Source organism: Silene latifolia, chromosome 4, assembly GCF_048544455.1.
Source record: "Silene latifolia isolate original U9 population chromosome 4, ASM4854445v1, whole genome shotgun sequence".
In the NCBI taxonomy this organism is placed as follows: domain Eukaryota; kingdom Viridiplantae; phylum Streptophyta; class Magnoliopsida; order Caryophyllales; family Caryophyllaceae; genus Silene; species Silene latifolia.
This window is the reverse complement of record NC_133529.1, coordinates 98,391,320-98,400,712: the sequence shown is the minus strand read 5'-3', so window position 1 is coordinate 98,400,712 and position 9,393 is coordinate 98,391,320. Positions and strand designations below refer to the sequence as shown.

Below are 9,393 nucleotides of genomic sequence, written 5' to 3'. Positions count from 1 at the left end.
TGAATTAAAGGGGTGTAAACAATTGACGACTTAATCATCCCTACTCAACAACATGCATGGTCTAATGAGACTCGAGTTGGGTTATGTCTTACAAGTCTCATTGAAAAGATAGGAGATGATAGTAAATGCAAGGATTCATAGGCTTAGCATTTCATCAAATATAACATGTGCATGAGTTGAGATCAAAACAAGCAAGCAAATAAAACATGAAAGCATATTAATTTAAGCATGAATCATTCCCCATGTTGGTTTCCCTAATCACCCATTAACCCTAGCTAAGAGACTACTCACTCATTATCATGTTGATCATGCTAGCAAGGTTGTCAATCATACCAACAATATGAAACATGATGAATAAATGAAAGTAATTAACAATAATTAAAAAGGGATTAAGATATTATACCTACTAATGATTCCAATAATAAAGCAAGAATAATAGAAGTACTTGAATGCTAGATTGAGAGGTTGTCAATCTCCCAATAATAACCCAAATAATCTTCAATTACCCAAAATAAAGGATGAACAAAAGAGAGATTAAAGAACTAAAACTTGGATTAAAACTTGATTAATACTTGATTACAATATTGAAGAGAGATTTGATTGATATTAACTACACTAATTATTGATAAGAAGAATATGCTCCTCTAATTAGCCTAATGGGGTATTTATAGTGAAAATTAGGGAGGATGCATTAGGGTTAACTAAGGGCTAAACTAGTAATTACACTTTTAAGTTGAGCAAGGAGGACCCGGTATTTCTCGAGAGAAGGGCTTCTCTTTTCGTAGCTTGAAGAAGACAACCCGTCTTTGTGAAGAAATCCGGGCGGAATAAGGTCGGGACGGACGGATTTGGGCGGTGGAATCCGAGCGGATTCCGAGGAATCCGGACGGATTGTTGAGGGAGAATCCGAGCGGATTGAGCACGGACGCTCGGATTGTGCAGAGGGCCGGACGGGCGGATTGTTGGCAATCCGCTCGGATTGTCGATCGAAAGATAGTAACTTCTTCTTTTCTTCCCTTTTCTTCATAAATTCCTTGGGGATTTCCTTGGGGACTCAAGGATCTTTCCTCAACATTGCTCTTGTACTATGATATGTACAAAGGCCTTCTAATCTTGTCTCTCCTTGATGCTTGGTCATTGAATTCGATCAATTTAGTCTCGTTTTGCCATGAAAATGCAAGATTCTTACTCCTTTCCTACCAAGGGATCAAAATCTCAAAGAATATGCAAAACAAAGAACTAAAGATAAGAAATGACCCAAATAAGCACTAAAAAGCATGGAAACAAGGCTAATTCGGGGGCTAAATATGCGCCAATTATGGTCACATCAAATATCCCCATACCGAACCTTTGCTCGTCCCGAGTAAAGAGGTGACAAAGACTAGGACCAATACTAACCTATCCTAATAATATAGCCGATATGAGACAATTAGCGGGTCTCACTCCGCCTCTTCAACTCACAACAAGACAACCATGAGGTAGGATGCCTTCTTGCAAGGCAAGGTGGGTCTTGCCAAAATGGCGACACATCCAAACATTAAGCACACAAAAACACATAATGGATGCATCTACAAAAAGAATAGCCACTCTCCTCATCTAAGTGGCGGAAATTATCTACAAGGGAAGCAATTCAAGGGTACACACTCCTTCATAGGTGCAATTTGTTCAAACTACTAAGCCTAGAAGGATACCAATAAATCACCTCCAAATTGTGTCAAGCTAGGGTACCTTTGTCCTCAATCGTTAAATGCTTTTGTCAATAATAGACTCCCTATGGTGTTAGAAACAATGGAGGATCGCGGAATTCCCCCTCTTGCCTAGACAAGAAGAAGGGTCGTCCCCTCTCTACCATGCACAAAAATGGATACGGTGGAAAAAGGGATCGATAGTATTTGAGTTTCATTTTGGGAGTTTGCTTTTGTTTTTTTTCCCCCAATTTCTTGTGGCATTTGATATTTGAGAACACTTTCTTTGCCATTTCTTTTTGATTTTTGGCATTTCAATACTTGACAATTTTTTTGCATTTCTTTTTGAACATTTTCAAAGTCACCCCAATTAGTAACGAGGGTGCCTTGTATTTGAAGCTTAGGAGTTCTATTTTTGCTCCTCTTTTCATTTGATGCATTTTTGCAAACTTTCTTTCACTTTTCATTTCATTGAACTCAAATTGATTTCTTTTTGTGCCCATTCCCTTTTGTTGACAAAATTGTGGTAGAACATGGATGATGGATGTATGGGTGCATGGTTTCAAGGGTCACCTTGGAATAAACGGTAGCCAAGGAGTTATCACACCACAAGGTACTCTTGACTCGGCCTTAAACCATGGGTCAAAGGATACTAGCATGACACATCCTAGGGTGTTTTACAAGCATTCTAACAAGCAAAGTCTTAAGAAGAAAAAGCATCTACTAGGGCCTATATACACTTGTCAAGCTTCCCAAATAGACGGTTTCACAAAATTTTTCTAACATGCAAACTACATGCCATGATGCAACTACCATATAAACATCCTAATGCATATGATTCTACCAACTAATATGACAAACAATCTAAATGCAAGTCCTAGATTCACATTGTTTTTACCGCATCAATCAAAATAAAGCCACATAGTCATTAACATAAAGAGGAAAAAGGAGATTGGAAAGATCATACCATGCGGTCTTCAATATCCTCATGTCTCGGATGTGGCGTAGTCAATCAATGTGAACAAGGATAAAACAAACACAATATATACAAGACAATATATACAAAGGAAATGAACTTGTTTTTGGGTTTTCAATTTTTTCAATTTTTATGATTTTTGAGATTTTTCAATTTTTATGGGTTTTTTTTTAATAAGAGTTAAATGTTAGAATTTCCATCCCCACACTAATATGGGCATTGTCCTCAATGGCCAAAATGATGGAAATTATGCAAAGATGATGCATGATTTCTATATTAAATGCAATCTATACTAAGCTACACTACATGATGCATGGTTTTTGTTATGACGGAGAGGATAATTTAGATTACCTCCCGTTGTGTATGCATTAACTTCCCCAAACCGAGTGAGACACTATTGCTAATGTCAAAGGATGGGTATAGTTCATGCACACACTATGCTATGCATGAAACTAATTTGTCATTTTGGATTTTACAAATGGGAACAATAAAATAAGAACACCTCAATGGTACCGAGGTGTGAGTCCTTTGATGTTGCTAGGACTAAACCAACAATGATCAAAATGAAATAAAATACAAAGAGATATAGACAAACCATGGGAGTGTAGGAGTCTCCAAGGCTTGCTAGTCTTCCATCATGCTATCATCATCATCACTTCCCTCATGAGAAGTGGTCACATTGCCACTTTCCTTGTCATTTGCTTCTTCACTTTCATCTTCATCTTCACCATTTCTTTCTCCTTCACTTGCTTCTTCCTCAATATTATCATCAACTTCTTCATTATTTCCAACAACCTCATTGTCTCCCACCACGTCCCTAGATGCACCCGGAAATAAGACTTCTCTATCCGCCCAACTAGGCAAAGGACAAGATGGATCAAGGAGTCCTTGCCTAGCTAGATGTAGGAGGGGTGGATATTGAGCCAAATACGCATTTTTCCGATCTTCATGGGCTTGCTTGTGCATTGCTTGCATGAGAAGAGTCACATAGTCTTTCCCAATTTCAATTCCTTCCGGCTTGAACTCTTCATACTCAAAGGGGTAAGGTGGTATGACAATGGAAGAGGAGGGAGCTTCAAGATCACCCTTTTGTTGTTGAATGATATACTCGGCTTCTTCGGAAAGGGGAAGTAGATAATTGGTCCGGTGGACGCTTAGGCGACAAATCTTCGAGGGCAAGGTGAACGATCTAGCTTCACTAGTTAGCCATCCATACTTAGTGTCAAGGGGGTTTTGAGCAACCCACTTGAACTTGTGAATCATAATATGCATATCAATAAGATGGCCACCTTTCTTTGCTTTGTACTTGCTATCCTTATTGAAGTTAGGATCAAAGTGCTTAGCTAGGACCGTGACTAGGCCGCCATTGACAATAACGGTCGTGCCCTTCTTCCCATTATCAACATTAAGCCATCTATCTACCAAGAGCCTCAAAGAATTGTAAGGCTTGGTATGAATTCTTCCGATATTCAAAGCCGATTCAAGGAGAATAAAATCAAGTCTTGTGAAATGATTGGTGTCTTTCCTAGCAATTATGGTATTTCCCACAACCTTGTGCCATACTCTTATGCCCGGATGATGGACCAAAAGAGCACGACATGCATGAAAATCCTCAAATTTCTTCCCGGAGATTGCCTCCCAAAGAGGCTCGGGGTCATACTTTCCATAATGCTTAAGATAACTCGATTCATCACTAAGACCCAAAATTTCACCTAATTCCGTAAAGGTAATGCGTCTACTAACATTAGCTAGACGAAACTCGAGATTTTCTCTATTCTCAACTTTGGTGACTTTCAAAGAACTTAAAAATTCCAAGACAAGGGAGGGGTATGTCAATTCCTTTGTTTCAAACAATTTCTTCAACCCCATGGTTTTGAAAAAGGCTTTTGTTTTTTCAAGAACACCCAATTTTTCCAAGGTATCTTCACATATGAATTTGGTGGATTGAATAGATTTCATAGCAAACTTGACAAAGGTATTTCTATGGGTATCGGAAATAAAAGTTACCTCCGGATAATGCAAAAGTTGATTAATTACCGGAGTAGAAGATATTGATGGTCCCATAGAAGGTTGTTGTTGTTGTTGCACTTCCAAGTTTGGTGTTGCCACCACCATAGCCAAAGCTTTCTTTGTTTGAAGAGCCTTTTGCCTTTGTGAGAGTGCCTTAGCCTTTGGTGCCTTTGTTGCCTTTGTTGCACCCTTAGTCCTTGCCATTGATGAGCTTAACCAAGAAAAGAGTGAAAAAATCTTCAATTTGTAGTATGCCCAAATCGATTTGAAGGTGAAAGGCTTTGCCTTTATGAAAACGAAAATCGACTCAAAGGTTGAAGATTTTGTTCTTGGTTTTGATTTTTGTTGAAGAAGGAGTGATTAATTTGTTGTTGGAAGGATGGTTTGATTTGTTTTTGTTGAATGTTGTTGAGGGTTTTTGTTTTTATGATGGAGAGGATGAGGGTTTTGATGTTGTGGGTAGTGTTTATGAATGAATGAATGAATGAATGAAGGTGGGAAGGGTTTTAAAGAGGCCGAAAATTTCAAAACTGCAGGGGCAATCCGTGCGGATTAGGCTCAATCCGTGCGGATTCTGCTTCTTCTATCTTTGCAAAAACTCGCCTAAAGACGGGCGGATTTGGTACAATCCGCTCGGATTTGCTGAACACGGGACGGGCGGATTTCTCCAAAGACGGACGGATTTCTGTCCAGAGAAATTTACTTGTTTTCCTCAGCTGCAAAGACGGGCGTCTTTTTCACAAGACGGACGGATTCTTCGAGACGGGCGGATTTTCAGAAATCCGCTCGGATTCTTTAACAGTCAAGAAAATTTCAAAATTCAGCTCAATTCAAGACGGGCGTCTTTTTCCGCAGACGCTCGGATTGCATAAGACGGGCGGATTCTTGGGAATCCGCTCGGATTCTTCCCCTATGTACACGGATTCAGTTCCACCCGTGCACAGCGCATTCCCTTTATCATTCTTCCATTCTTTCTTTCAAGTCTTGTGTTCTTCATTGTGGGGGCACTACTAAGGCATGGATAGCCTAGGCAATTGCCATCCCCACACTAAGGTAAAGCACTACACATCAATTGAAATTGTCAGTCCCTCCCTCACTTCTCTCTTACATGACAATTATTTTGATCAAAGTAAATAAAAATCCAAAGATGACAAAAATGCAATACAAGAATTGAAATGCAAGTTAGGGAGTTAGAAATATTTACAAGTGGTGGTTTAGGGAGGACTCCACCAAACTCTCATTCTTGATGAGATGTCAAGGGGGCATGTTCAAGGTGTTGTTGATGTTGCTCAACACCTTGAAAAAGTAATCAAAAGCTTGTTCATTATTATGGTAGAGGTCCTCAATAGACCGTGGCCCTTGTTGTTGATCATGATCGATGGCATGTCCAATGTAGGGATTAAAAATCCCTTCAAATTCGTCGTCCCAAAGACCACAAACTTCATTGAGTTGCTCATTGAAAATCTCTTGCATAGATGGAGACAACTCTCCCAATTTCTTATCTTGGCCAATGAGGCCATCCTCTTCTTCCTTGGTTGATTTTGATGAGCTTTGTAAGCTCTCCTTGTCACAATTCACTTGCTCTTTGAATGGAGCATCTTCAACTTTCTTCCTCCATTGGAGTTCCGATTTCTTCCTCTCATCTTTTCGGCTATAATGATCAATCATGAAACATGGCTCATGCAAATGAGGAGCTCTCATAGTCTTGTCAAGATTAAAAATTATGCTTTCATCTCCCACTTCTAGAGTGAGCTCACCATGTTTCACATCAATCACCGCACCCGCGGTGTGTAGGAAAGGTCTTCCTAGGATGATTGGAATGTTGGAATCTTCCTCCATATCAACAATGACAAAGTCCAACGGAATGAAAAACTTCCCAATTCGCACGGGGACATCTTCCCATATCCCTAACGGTGTCTTCGTCGATCTATCGGCCATTTGGAGTGTGATGTTGGTGCATTTAAGCTCTCCCATCCCCAACCTTTTACTTACAGAGTACGACATGACACTCACACTAGCCCCTAGATCACATAAGGCTTTGTTGATCGTCGTGTCCCCAATGGTACACGGTATTGAGAAGCTTCCCGGATCCTTTAACTTTGGAGGTGAACTCCCTTGAAGTATTGCACTACTCACCTTAGTGAAGGCGATAGTCTCAAGTTTCCGAATCGACTTCTTCTTTGTGAGGATATCTTTCATGTACTTCGCATAGGCCGGAACGTGGTTGATTAATTCCGTGAAAGGAATTGAGACTTCTAAATTCTTCACAATTTCCATGAACTTTCCAAGTTGATCATCAAATTTGGGCTTGGCTTGACGACTTGGAAAAGGAAGTCTAATCACAATGGGCTCCTTTTCTTTGGCCTTGTCTTCACTTTTCTTTGAACTTTCTTCTTTTGATGATTCTCCATCTTTGGAGTTTTGCACAATTTCTTCCTTTTCACTAGCTTCCACAACTTCATCCTCAACTTGCTTCTTCGGTGCTTCATACCTTGTACTACTTCTCAAGTGAATGGCACTAACCGTTTCATGTCTAGGGGGATTACTTTGAGGTGGTAATTGCCCCTTTTGTCTTTGTGAGCTTGAAGATGCTAGTTGAGTCAATTGTGTTTCCAACATCTTGGTGTGAGCTAGAATGTTGTTGATGGTGGTTTCTTTTGCTTGGCTATCTTTTTGCATTTGGGTGAAAAATTCTTGTTGATTCTTTTGCATTTGGAGGACCGCTTTTTGGACATCAAAACCTTGGTCATTTTGGTGATTGTATGGATTTTGATTTTGGTAACCTTGGTTTTGATTGTAAAAGGGTCTTTGGTTTTGGTTTCTCATGGGTGGTGGAGTGTATGTTGTTTGAGGGTTTTGAACATTTTGGCTTTTGTATGAGAGATTTGGATGGAACTTGGTGTTTTCATTGTAAAAATTTAAATAAGGGGTACCACTCTTGTAAGCTTGGAAAGCATTCACTTGTTCGGTTGTTCCCCTACACTCACTTGGGTCATGTCCCAAAGTTCCACAATTCTCACATATCCCACTTGGGATTGATGAGGATGCCGTCATGGCATTAACATGATGCTTCGATGATTTTTCCTCAAGTCTAGCCATAGCTTGTTCAAACTTCAAGTTGATTGTGTCAATGTGAGCACTAAGTTGAGCACCCAATTAAGTAACGGAGTCCACTTCATGCTTTCCTCCTCTAGTAGCCTTGCGAGGTCTACTATATTGTGAGTTATGGACCGCCATTTCCTCAATCTTGTTCCATGTTTGATTGTCGTCAACTTCGGTGAACATTCCATTTGATCCCATATTGAGAATGTTCCTAGAATCTTCATATAAACCATTCCAAAATTGTTGCACCAAAAACCATTCGCTAAGTCCATGGTGAGGACATGAGCGACAAATACCTTTAAACCGCTCCCAAGCTTCATACAAAGACTCTTCATCCCTTTGCTTAAAACCCGTAATTTGAGCTCTTAGCATGTTGGTCTTTTCCGGTGGGTAGAATTTTTTGTAGAAAGCTAGAGCCAACTTCTTCCAAGAATCTATTCCAAGGGTGGCCTTATCAAGGCCCTTCAACCATTGCTTTGCGGTGCCGATTAAGGAAAAAGGAAATAAGACCCATCTAATTTGGTCTTGAGTCACGCCCGTTTGAGAGATAGCATCACAATAATCGCAAAAGGTTTCCATATGAGAATGAGGATCCTCACTAGGCATCCCCCCAAATTGGCTCCTCTCAACTAGTTGGATGAAGGCGGACTTGGCAATAAAATTCCGGTGAGATGTTGCGGTGTAGGAGTACCATTTGGTAGATTCTCCTCGGTGGGTACGGAGTGTGACGAGAATTTTGGCATTGTAGGTGGATTTTGTGGGGTATTGTGTAATGGGTTTTCTTCTCCTTCTATTGCGAAAGGATTGACAAACTCACTAGTGGGTTGAACAACTTCACCAACACCTCTCAAATTCCTCCTAACAAGTCTCCTATTGTTCGTCAAGGTTCTTTCGATTTCACGGTCAAAAGGTAACAAATCACTTTGTAACCTTCTAGACATGCAAAATATCAAACAACTCAAAAACAATTAGAACAAACCTTGACGAGTTTTACTTCCTCAAGGCGAAGAAAGACACAACTAATAACAATAAAAAGACATCTAAATCAAACAAACACCGTCCCCGGCAACGGCGCCATTTTTGATGCGTAACCGCTCGGTGTTCACAAATTAAGATGTGGTCGTTGGTCACGGTCGAATCAAAACACAATTTATAGCTTAACAAGCAACTCTACAATTAGTAAAGAGGCAAGTAAAGGTCGGATCCCAAGGGACGGGAGTTGAAATGAGATTTCTATTGTAACTAGTGGTGTCTAAGGGGTGTCACAAATTGGGTTGATGTAGAAGGTTACTAAACTAGAATAACAATGAAAATAAACAAGCAAGATGAATTAAAGGGGGTGTAAACAATTGATTAAAGGCACTAGGGTCTCATGGGCTCATAGGGGAATCATGGGATATGATCATACAAACATGTTCTCAAATTATAAGCAATCAATTATTGTTGTGATGGATTGAGTTGGGTTATATCTTACAATCCTAGGAAAGTTTGGGTCCCGGAGCCGAATCGATTAGATTGTACAACACCTACAAGTCGACTTAATCTTCCCTACTCAACAACATGCATGGTCTAATGAGACTCGAGTTGGGTTATGTCTTACAAGTCTCATTGAAAAGATAG

The 9,393-nt window shown here is 40.0% G+C and overlaps 1 non-coding gene across 1 annotated transcript; it reads left to right on the top strand.

The window, feature by feature from the left end:
- Positions 1 to 8,038: 8,038 nt before the first annotated feature.
- Positions 8,039 to 8,145, top strand: LOC141654358 (small nucleolar RNA R71). The gene has a single exon (XR_012547918.1). It is a non-coding gene; the product is annotated as a small nucleolar RNA R71 (small nucleolar RNA).
- Positions 8,146 to 9,393: the final 1,248 nt, after the last annotated feature.